Source organism: Giraffa tippelskirchi, chromosome 4, assembly GCF_054371585.1.
Source record: "Giraffa tippelskirchi isolate mGirTip1 chromosome 4, T2T-mGirTip1v1.2.pri, whole genome shotgun sequence".
Classification (NCBI taxonomy): domain Eukaryota; kingdom Metazoa; phylum Chordata; class Mammalia; order Artiodactyla; family Giraffidae; genus Giraffa; species Giraffa tippelskirchi.
Genome location: NC_137278.1, coordinates 44,578,111 through 44,590,227, shown reverse-complemented (window position 1 = coordinate 44,590,227; position 12,117 = coordinate 44,578,111). Strand labels below are relative to the sequence as shown.

The 12,117-nt window shown below is 38.3% G+C and overlaps 2 long non-coding RNA genes across 3 annotated transcripts in view; both read right to left on the bottom strand.

Moving 5' to 3' along the window:
* The window catches only part of LOC145544973 (uncharacterized), a 156,894-nt gene that overhangs the window by 141,035 nt on the left and 3,742 nt on the right, over positions 1 to 12,117 (bottom strand). For both annotated transcript variants that reach the window (XR_014081772.1, XR_014081771.1), the window contains exon 2: positions 10,144 to 10,244. This is a non-coding gene — a long non-coding RNA (uncharacterized LOC145544973). The remainder of the gene's footprint in view (positions 1 to 10,143; positions 10,245 to 12,117) is intronic.
* LOC145544975 (uncharacterized) lies at positions 868 to 7,377 on the bottom strand. The gene is made up of 2 exons (XR_014081774.1): positions 3,341 to 7,377; positions 868 to 2,685 (listed from the first exon to the last, which is right to left on the bottom strand). It is a non-coding gene; the product is annotated as an uncharacterized LOC145544975 (long non-coding RNA).

The following is a 12,117-nucleotide window of genomic DNA, read 5'->3' as shown; positions in this document are numbered from 1 at the left end:
AAAAGAATATGTACATATATATAACTAAATAACTTTTCTCTACACCAGAAAGTAACACAACACACAGTAAATCAACTATACTTTAAAAAAAAGAGTAAACAACTTTATTGAGGTATAAACTGCACATTTAAAGTGTACACTGTTTTGACATATGTATATACCTGTGAAACCAACACTGCTACCAAGATACTAAACTTATCAAGCATACTCCATCACTCCCCAAAATTTTCATGAACATTTATGTTCCATGAACGTTTATGAACAAAAACCAAATCTTCAGACTCCTAGGCTGGTGCTGCTTCTCTTATACCTGAAGGAAATTTGTGCTTTTGTGTTATTGACCCATATTGTATGCTACTGCACATTTATGGAAAAGAACATAATTGAAAATAAAAGATTTTATTTATACAGTGAAGTTGCTCAGTCGTGTCTGACTCTTTTCGACCCCATGGACTGTAGCCTACCAGGTTCCACCGTCCATGGGATTTCCCAGGCAAGAATACTGGAGTGGGTTGCCATTTACTTCTCCAGAAGATCTTCTTGACCCAGGGATTGAACCCAGGTCTCTTGCATTGTAGGCAGACGCTTTACTGTCTGAGCCACCAGGAAAGTCTTTATTTATAGAAACCCCAACTTATACTACAGACACCATATAAAGTCTGCCATTCAGTGAGACATCCTGCCTGCTTCCTGATGAATCATCAATTCAAAGTCCTTCCAGAGACCTTGTCCTTGGATTCTGGGAGGTAACCAGGTTTTTTGTGTCTTTATAATAACTTCCCTTTTTGCTCTCTGCTTATGCAACTTTAAGCAGAACTCTTGCCATTTGTTATCTCAATTTCTTCCTCTTTATCTCAATTTTCTTCCTTTTCTTCTGTGAAGGTGGTGGTGAATTTCCTGTGCTTCTAATGTAAACTGTCTGGGTTCAAAACCCACTTCTCTCACTTATAAACTACAGAGCTTTGGGCAGGTTATCTCTCTGCAAAGCCTGGTAGTTTGACAGTAAATTCTTGGTGAATGTTACATACAACTATTTTCTCTGTAAACTGGCTTATATACTATTCAGCCCACATGGCAGAGATGTCCAAATCTCCTGTCTCATAGGGTCGTCCCCTCCCTCATCTCTAGGTTTTACATCTGTATCTTTAAGAGACTAGTTTATTAAAAGCAGAATCCCGGCCAACACAACGTTCTAAATCGGAAAACAATTACTAAAACTGATTTTACTTCTATATTTCTTTCTGGAACCAAGTAATATTTTCATATAAATCTACATTAAAGGGTTTTTTTTTGAGATATATACATATATGGGAACATTAGATGTGAACTAGTTAGTTGCGAAAGAATTAGTTTTGCTTTTAAAAAATCAAATCAGATGTACCTTTTGTTACTGCTCTATAATAAACCTTTAATGTACATTATTTCATTTAATCCTCATGTCTCCACACTGAGTAAGCTGAGGAGGAAGAGGAGGCATTGGTCTTGCTGTCTTGTGTGGCAGAGGTGGACGAGGTAGAAGGAGGGGCAGGAGAAGCAGGAATACTCAATGCAATACAAAGGAAATACATCATAGTTTCTGTCTGATTTTTTTGCTTTTTCCTTTCTCTAAAAATGTTCATATACCACAAATCACATGATATTCTGTAAAATGAACACTTAGGCAATAATGATGGAGACACAAAAAAAGTCTCATACAGTTCTTGCCCCACAGTTTTTAGATTTTCACACGAAGACACATACACAAGTTTACTACTTCAATGATGATTTACTATTAGCATGATGATTTGCCACTCACTAAGTGAGGGTGAATCATAAAGATCTTCATCCTTGTCTTCACATTGAATAATCTGGGAAGGAGCAGGAGGAGGGGTTGCTCTTGCTGTCTCAGGGGTGGAAGAGGTGGAGAAGATGGAAGGGGAAGCAAGAGAGACAGGCACACTCAGTGTAACTTTAAGGAAATACTGTAATTTCTGAATGACTTTTTTGCTTTTTCATTTCTCTAAAAATGTTTCTGTATGGTAGCCACCACAATTTGCTTTAGTTTCAGTGCCCGTATCATAGAAGTGCCTAGATCATAAAAGAAGTCGAAAGTAGTCTTGAATAATTGGAACCTTTCTGCCAGATTGTCTTATGTCAATTTGTTTTCTGGCACTGCTTCTTCTACATCTTCCTCATTTTCTGGTCTTGGTTCAGAAGCACTCTTCTCCACCAAGTCATCTTCTGTTAATTCCTCTGATGCGGTGTCTACTAGCTCTTGAATTTCTCCAAGATCTAGATCTTGAAACCCTTCACTCCTCCTCGCTACCTTTGTTGCCATATCCATAATCTCTTTCACAATCACCTTGACTGGTTCTGTTGTAAATTCTGTGAAGTCATGCATAACACCTAGACAGTTTTCTCCAGCAGGAATTTATCCTTTCAGGTTTGATGGCTTTCAGGGCTTTTTCTACAACAGTGATGGCAGATATTCAATGGTATAACCCTTCCAGACTTTTATGATGTTCTATCGGGTTTCGCTTCCATAGCACTAACAATCTTTTCCATAAAGTACCATACATAATGAGGTTTAAAGGTCCTTATGACCAATGGTAAAGAATCTGCCTGCAATGCAGGAGACCTGGGTTTGATCCATCGTCAGGAAGATCCATTGGAGAAAGAAATGGCTACCCACTCCAGTATTCTTGCCTGGAGAATTCAATGGACAGAGGAGCCTAGCAGGCTCCATGACAGTCCATGGAGTCACAAAAAGTCAGACACAACTGAGCAACTAACACTTTCACATGACTCCCTGATCTAGAGGCTGAATTACAGACATTGTGTCTAGGGGCAAGCGACCACTTCAACACCTTTGGTGTTGAACTCATGAGGTCTGAAGTGGCCAAAGGCATTGTCCAGTATCAAAAGAAATTTAAAAGGCAATTACTTACTGGCAAAAGTACTTCCTGACTTTAGAGACAAAACATTGACGGAACCAACAGAGAAAAGGTGTTCTGGTAGTGTAGGCCTTCTTATTGTAAAACCAAAAGACTGGTGTTTATCTTTTCCCTTCATGGTTTAGGAGTTAGCAGCTTTATAGATAAGGACAGTCCTGATTATAAACTGGACTGCATTTGCTCAAAATAGTAAAGTTAGCTTATCCTTGCCTTAAATGCCGGTGCTCACTTCTCTTCCTTACTAATAAATGTCTTTTGTGGCATACCCCTTCCCCCACCAGAATAGAATACTTTTGTCTGCAATAAAAACTGGTTAGGCAGACATCCTTCCTCCTCAATGATTCTTTTAATGACAACTTTTCTGCTGTCTGTTGCTGAGCAGTAGCTTCCTCTCCTATTATCTTGACATTTTAAAGCTAAACTTTGGAGGGTCGGGGTGGGGGGTGGGAAAAATAAATAAATAAAGCTAAACTTTTTTTAAAATTATCAAACTATTATTTTCTGACATTAACTTTTCCAGATTTAGGTCTTTCATCTTACTTTTAAGTTGTCATATGACTTCATTTTTTCTGGAATCATATTAGACTCCATAGATAAGTCTTTCTTATAGCAATGCTTCATCCACACAAAAGGGTTACATTTTTAATAAGAGATAAAAAGGCATTTCATCAACAGTGAAAAGTTTTGCAACAGTTAAAGTTTCTGTAGCTGCAGCAATGGTTTCATGATTTTCTTTTTCTAACAATGGTCTTTACACTGGATTTATGTATCTTGAAATGGTGGGTAACCACAGCTGCAGATCAAACAGATCAATCTATGCTGCATATCAAACAGTTCAAATTTTTCTTGTAATATAATGACTCTGCTTCTTGGAAGAACTTCTAGGATCATTAGCAGCACTTCATATGGGTCCCTGGTGTTATTCAAAGTTTATGGCATTGCACTAAACATGATGAAAAATCTTCAAAAACCATAAGAGATCATTTTTTACTGCAATATAGAATTTACTAGAGACACAACTGTTCACATGGAGATGTTTAGTGTCACATAGCGTTTTACTTGCAACACGAAACACTAGAGTTCATCATTATAGCAACAGGAAGTAGCTATGAAATTATTAAAGTAGTACACTATGTGTCATAGTTAATTTTATGCAGTTTGATTTAATACTGCATATTTATGTTTGTTTACCTTTTTCTTAACTGGGAATGCTGCCATGGATGGTCTGTAAGTGTCTGTGCAAATTTTGAAAAATTTTGAACTTTTTATAATAGATTTGTATAAATTTTATAGTTGTTGATGTTCAGCCACTAAGTCAAGTGTGACTCTTTGTGACTCCATGAACTGCAGCACTCAGGCTTACCTGTCCTTCACTATCTTCTGGAGTTTGCTCAAACTCATGTCCATTGAGTCAGTGATGTCATCCAGCCATCTCATCCTCTGTCACCTCCTTCTCCTCCTGCCATCAATCTTTCCCAGCATCGGGGTCTTTTCCAATGAGTTGGCTCTTCACATCAGGTGGCCAAAGTACTGGAGCTTCAGCTTCAGCATCAATACTTCCAATGAATATTCAGAGTTGATTTCCTTTAGGTTTGACTGGATGATCTCCTTGCTGTCCAAGGGACTCCTTAGAGTGTTCTCTGGCACCACAATTCGAAAGCATCAGTTCTTTGGTGCTCAGCCTTTTTTATGGTCCAACTCTCACATCCATACATGACTACTGGAAAAGCCAGTTTTGACTACAGACCTTTGTCAGCAAAGTGATGTCTCTGCTTTCTAATACGCTGTCTACGTTTGTCAAAGCTTTTCTTCCAAAGAGCATGCGTCTTTTAATTTCATGGCTGCAGTCACCATCTGCAGTGATTTTGGAGCCCAAGAAAATAGTCTGTCACGGTTCCCACTTTTTCCCCATCTATTTGCCATGAAGTGATGGGACCAGATAGCATGATCTTCATTTTTGAATGTTGAGTTTTAAACCAGCTTATTCACTCTCCTCTTTTACCCTTATCAAAAGGCTCTTTAGTTCCTCTTCACTTTTTGCCATTAGAGTGGTTTCATCTGCATATCTGAGGCTGTTGGTATTTTTCCCAGAAATCTTAATTCCAGCCTGTGATTCATCCAGCCTGACATTTCTCTTGATGTTCTCTGAATATAAGTTAAATAAGCAAGGTGACAGTTATACAGCCTTGACGTACTCCTTTCCCAATTTTGAACCAGTCTGTTGTTCCATGTCCAGTTCTAACTGTTGCTTCTTGACATGCATACAGGTTTCTCAGGAGACAGGTAAGGTGGTCTGGTATTTCCATCTCTTTAAGAATTTTCTACAGTTTGTTGTGAGTCACAGAGTCAAAGGCTTTAGCATAGTCAATGAAACATATGTTTTTTGGAATTTTCTTGCTTTTTCTATGATCAAATGGATGTTGGCAATTTGATCTCTGGTTACTCTGCCTTTTCTAAATCCAGCTTGAACATCTGGAATTTCTCGGTTCATTTACTGTTGAAGCCTAGTTTGAAGGATTTTAAGCATTACCTTGCTAGCATGTGAAATGAGCACAGTTGTATGGTAGTCTGAACATTCTTTGGCATTGCTTTTGGGGACTGGAACGAAAACTGACCTTTTCCAGTCCTATAGCCACTGTTGAGTTTTCCAAATTTGCTGGCATATTGAGTGCAGCCCTTTGACAGCATCTTTTAGGATTTGAAATAGCTCAGCTAGAATTCCACTACCTCCACTAGCTTTGTTTGTAGTGACGTTTCCTAAAGCCCACTTGACTTCACATTCCAGGATGTCTGGCTCTAGGTGAGTGATCACACCATCGTGATTATCTGGGTCATTAAGACCTTTTTTTGTACAGTTCTTCTGTGTAGTCTTGCCACCTCTTCTTTCTCTCTTCTGCTTCTGTTAGGTCCTTGCTGTTTCTGTCCTTTATTGCGCCTATCTTTGCATGAACTATTCCCTTGGTATCTCTACTTTTCTTGAAGAGATCTCTAGTCTTGCCCATTCTATTGTTTTCCTCTATTTTTCTGCATTGTTTACTTAAGAAGGCTTTCTTATATCTCCTGGCTATTCTCTGGAACTTCACATTCAGTTAGGTATATCCTTCCTTTCTCCTTCACCTTTTGCTTCTCTTCTTTTCTCAGCTATTTGTAATACCTCCTCAGACAACCACTTTACCTTCTTACATTTCTTTTTCTTGGGAATGGTTTTTGGTCACCACCTCCTGCACAATGTTATGAACTACCATCCAGTAAATGATACTTCAGCAAATGATAAAATACATTCGTACCTATGTATGTTTTATGCATTCACGACATACCTTACTTCTTTTTGATATTTCTAGGCTACACAATTTTTGAGTTATTTTCAAACTGTCACAAATCTAAAAAAAAGTTTCAAATATATTTTTTGAAAAAAATATGTGTTTAAATTGCCTTCACAATTCAGTCCCAAGTTGTTCAAGGATCAACTGTATATATACATATGCACATGCACACACACACACACACACAGGAATAGAACAAATCTCTTATTACCTAAGGCAGATAATAAAAACCTGATATTCAATATTCTTTAAAAAGTTGAGTTATTCACTTTCAATGACATTATTTCATAGGACATAAAATTAAGATGTTAGCTAACATAATCACTTTTTCTTGCATGTAATAGCTAATGAAAACACATTAACAAAGCAGTCAAGTATTTTATTATTATTATTTTTTATGTCAAGTATTTTAAACTGTCCTCGGAAGGGTAGACACCAAGAGTTCTCCATAGACTCCCCACTGTTCTTAGGGTAGAGTTTCTGGCTCTTCTCTTTGCACCTCCTCATCCTTGATCAAAGCACTTCCAAAGAATTGTCTATACTTTTTACTGACTCTCCTTTATCTCTTGAGCCTACTCCAATCAGATTTTCCTCCCACTGTGTCATAAAAACTACACTTATCAGAATCAACAATGACCTCCATGCAGTCAAATCTCAAGGAAAAGTCTCAGTTCATATCTCATACCACCTAACACTAGCATTTGATTTATTGGTTGGTTTCTTCTTCTTGAAATAGTTTTGTCACTAGATCTCCAAGTCACCTCTCTCTTCGGTTCTCCTTCTACCTCAATGGCCATCCTTTCTCAGCATTCTTTGCTGAATTCTCCTTTATCTTCCTAACCTCTAAAAATGCGAGTGTCCAGGACTCACTGTATAAACCTCTTCTCTTCCTTATCTACACACTCACTCATTGAAGTTTTCATATAGTCCATGACTTTAAATGCTATTTACATGCTACTGCCTCCCAAATTCATATGTTGAGCCCAACTCCTATGCAAACTACATATCCCACAGCTATTTCCCATCTCCATTTGGATGTCTACAGGCATTTCAACAAGCCCAAAACTAAACTGTTAATCTTCTGCCCTAGAGCGCTCTTCCTTCCAATTCTCCACTTCATGAAACAGTAACACCATTCTTCTTGCCCAGGCCCAAAGCTTGGAATCACGCTTGACTCCTCTCCTTCTCACACATCCCACATCCAACTCATTAGAACATCCAGTCAACTGTACTACAAAACTTATTCACACCACCAGTCACACTGCTTCTCACTACCTCCTCCTCTACCACCTTGGACCAAAAACCTCGATAATCTCATGTTCCCTTCACTTGGTCAATTTTTCACCCTGTGAAGCAAAGCATTTAAAAGGTTAAGTTGGACTGTTACTTTTCCTGCTTAAACTTTCCTATGGCTTCCCATTTTACTCAGAATGAAAAGTCTTTAATTGTAACTATAACCCCCTATATGATGTTTCCACCATCACCACCTCCACCAACTCTTTGATGTCATTTCCTACTGCTCTCCCTCTTGCTCACCTATTGTATCCACAATGCTGTCCTTGCTATTCCTCACACACACCGAGCACACTCTATCTCAGGGTCTTTGTATTTCTAACATTCTCCAAGTATTCCTATGGAATGCTCTACCTTCGTCACCTAGGCCTTTCCTAACTATCCCATATAAAATAAATCCTCTCATCTTTTTGATACTCTATCCTGATTTATTATTCATAAAACCTTTTTTATTTTGAAATAATTGTAGATTCATAAGCACTTGCCAGAAATAATAGAGATCCTGTGTACCCTTTACTCAGTTTCCCCCAGTCGTCACATTTTACAAACTACAGTGCAATATTGCCACTAGGATATTGACGTTGATACAGCCAAGATACAGGACATTTCCAGTTCTATCAAGGATTCATGGTGCTCTTTTACAGCCACACCCACGACCCTCTAACCTCTACTCCCTTCTAACCCTCAGCAACCACTAACCTGTTCATTTCTAGTTGTTTTTATTTCAAGACTGTTATATAAATGTAATCATACATATTAACTTTTGGGGATTGGCCTCTTCCACATAACATTATTCCTTGGAGATTCATCCACGTTGTTGTGTCATAGCATTTTTCTTTACCATCTGATATATAAACATATATTTTTATTTGCTTATTAGGCTAAATGAAGGACAGAGAAGCCTGGCATGCTGTAGTCCATGGGGTTCCAAAGAGTTGGACACGACTGAGCAACTGAACAACAAGGCTAAGTTTCCTGAGAGCAAGGAATCTATTTTGTATACTGTACTATAGTGCAGATATAAAATAAACATTTGTTGAATAAATTAAGTCCAAACTTTTTAACATGACTGATAAGACCCAAATGAAGCATGCTTACCTTTCCAACCTTATCTTTCATTTCCGTGACTCCTCCACGCTACCACACCACTCCCATCCATATGCACTAAATAGTGAATAATGCCATTCAATTACACTAAACATCTTGCCACTTATAGCAGATTGCCTATGTGCTCTGATTTTTTTCACATTTACTGTTTAGAACAGTGGGTCTCAAACTGTAGTGTACCTCAGAATCACGGGGATGTTCAGGTTTATTAAAACAGACTGCTAGGCTCCAACTTCAGAGTTTTAAATTCAGGAAGTCTGAAATAAGTCCTAAGAATCTGCATTTCTGACAAATTCCCAGGTGATGTTGATTCAGCTGGTGGATGAACTGTATGTGGAAAATCACTGTGTTAGAACATTTTTAAATTTCCCTCCCCATTTCACGTGCCTAATTTCTTGGTTAACTTTTAGTCCTTCCCTTACCCTAGAACACGGTGTTCATGGTACACTGTACTTAACCTATCACATCACTTATCACAGGATATAATGTCCTATTTATGTGTGCTTCTCTTCTGCCAAACTATATTCTCAGCACTTAGTACAGTCTGATACAGACTAAGCACTCAATGTACATGATGACTGAATAGGTTCCTTAATTTTGATACCTTAAAAGACTCAATTGAAACAGTATCTTTACAGTCATAGGATATTTAGAAGGAAGTGCTTCTATGTGCTAGAAATAAAAGATGAAAACACCAAGGATCCTTTAAGGCAGTTTTTAATATTAAGATTTTATAGAGTATTGTTTATTGCAATTCTTTTCAACCAAAAAAATACACCACACATTGAAATAATGACTGACGACAAATGTTAAGAATGCAAGTTAAGATACTTTAAACATTATTTTTTCAATAATTACTTCAAAGTCTGTATTTTGTTCTTCTAAAAGTGTACTCTCTTGCCTTCAGACTAAACACCCTAACCACAAGACTATCTAACCCAGCCAGGACTTCAAAGAACACTGTAATTGACCCCCAGTGCTCCCCAGATGTTGAAATCAGAACAAATTCACTTGTACTATAGACTATTACTAAAATTCCCAAATCCAAAAAATCTATAGAAACCTAAAGTTTTTCACAAGTTTGAGTCAAATCCATTTAGCAGCAAAATCTTACCTGAACATATGTGTGGTTACTATATAGGTTACATAGCTTTATCCAAATTAGTGTTAATACTAATGCATTTTTTGTGGCATGTTTGATTGTTTGATTTTAAGATGCTACTCTAGACCCCACCGAGGTGTTACAGAAAATATGGTATATACACTATATTCTTGTCTAAAATCCCAACAATTTTGAGTTCTGAAACACACCTGGCTCAGAGGGTTTGGATAAACTTACATGCCTATATTAAGAATGAGATGTCAATTTCTCTAACCCTTATATTTTTGTCTACTATATTTGAAATATTTATCCAAATAATGTTTCCTATTGTTTTATCCAATTTTCTGTTGATGGGTGGGGCTGTGGTTCTCTCTCTGTTATTTACCTGGGGCCAAAATATGGTGGAAGTAATGAAGATGATGGCAATGGCAACCTCCTTCAAAATGTCCCATGCACGCGCTGCTCACTCATCTAGAGCCAGACATCCTGGAATGCAAAGTCAAATGGGCCTTAGGAAGCATCACAATGAACAAAGCTAGTGGAGGTGATGAAATTCCAGTTGAGCTATTTGAAATCCTAAATGATGATGCTGTGAAAATGCTGCACTCAATATGCCAGCAAATTTGGAAAATTCAGCAGTGGCCACAGGACTGGAAAAAGGTCAGTTTTCATTCCAACCCCAAAGAATGCTCAAACTACTACACAATTGCACTGATCTCACATGGTAGTCAAGTAATGCTCAAAATTCTCCAAGCCAGGCTTCAACAGTATGTGAACCATGAACTTCCAGATGTTCAAGCTGGTTTTAGAAAAGGCAGAGGAACCAGAGATCAAATTGCCAACATCCACTGGATCATTGAAAAAGCAAGAGAGTTCCAGAAAAACATCTACTGCTCCTTTATTGACTATGCCAAACCCTTTGACTGTGTGGATCACAACAAAGTGTGGAAAATTCTGAAAGAGATGGGAATACCAGACCACCTGACCTGCCTCCTGACAAATCTGTATGAAGGTCAGGAAGGAATGGTTAGAACTGGACATGGAACAACAGACTGGTTCCAAATAGGAAGAGGAGTATGTCAAGGCTGTATATTGTCACCCTGCTTATTTAACTTATATGCAGAGTACATCATGAGAAAAGCTGGGCTGGAAGAAGCACAAGCTGGAATCAAGATTGCCAGGAGAAATATCAATAACCTCAGATATGCAGATGACACCGCCCTTATGGCAGAAAGCGAAGTAGAACTAAAGAGCCTCTTAATGAACGTGAAAGAGGAGAGTGAAAAGTTGGCTTGAAGCTCAACATTCAGAAAACTAAGATCATGGCATCTGGTCCCATCACTTCATGGGAAATAGACGGGGAAGCAATGGAAACAGTGACAGACTTTATTTTTTGGGTCTCCAAAAATCACTGCAGATGGTGACTGCAGCCATGAAATTAAAAGACGCTTGCTCCTTGGAAGAAAAGTTATGAACAACCTAGACAGCATATTCAAAAGCAGAGACATTACTTTGCCAACAAAGGTCCATCTAGTCAAGGTTATGGTTTTTCCAGTAGTCATGTATGGATGTGAGAGTTGGACTATAAAGAAAGCTGAGTGGCCAAGAATCGATGCTTTTGAACAGTGGTGTTGGAGAAGACTCTTGAGAATCCCTTGGACAGCAAGGAGATCCAACCAGTCAATCCTAAAGGAAATCAGTCCTGAATATTAATTGGAAGGACTGATGCTGAAGCTGAAACTCCAATACTCTGGCCACCTGATGTGAAGAGCTGAGTCATCTGAAAAGACCCTGATGCTGAGAAAGATTGAAGACAGGAGGAGAAGGGGACGACAGGGGATGAGATGGTTGCATGTCATCACCAACTCAATGGACATGAGTTTGAGTAAACTCTGGGAGTTGGTGATGGACAGGGAGGCCTGGCGTGCTACAGTCCATGGGATCTCAAAGAGTCAGACACGACTGAATGACTGAACTGAACTGATTGTTTTATCATTGTGTATCTGAAAGACTGGTCTTAATAAAAATAGTTTTCAGAGCTGTGGTACATATACACAATGGAATATTACTCAGCTATTAAAAAGAATGCATTCGAATCAGTTCTAATGAGGTGAATGAAACTGGAGCCTATTATACAGAGCGAAGTCGGAAAGAAAAACACCAATACAGTATATTAACGCATATATACGAAATTTAGAAAGATGGTAACGATGACCCTATATGCAAGATAGCAAAAGAGACACAGATGTAAAGAACAGACTTTTAGACTTTGTGGTAGAAGGCAAGGGTGGGATGATTTGATAGAATAGCACTGAAACATGTATATTATCACATGTGAAATAGATCACCAGTCCAGGTT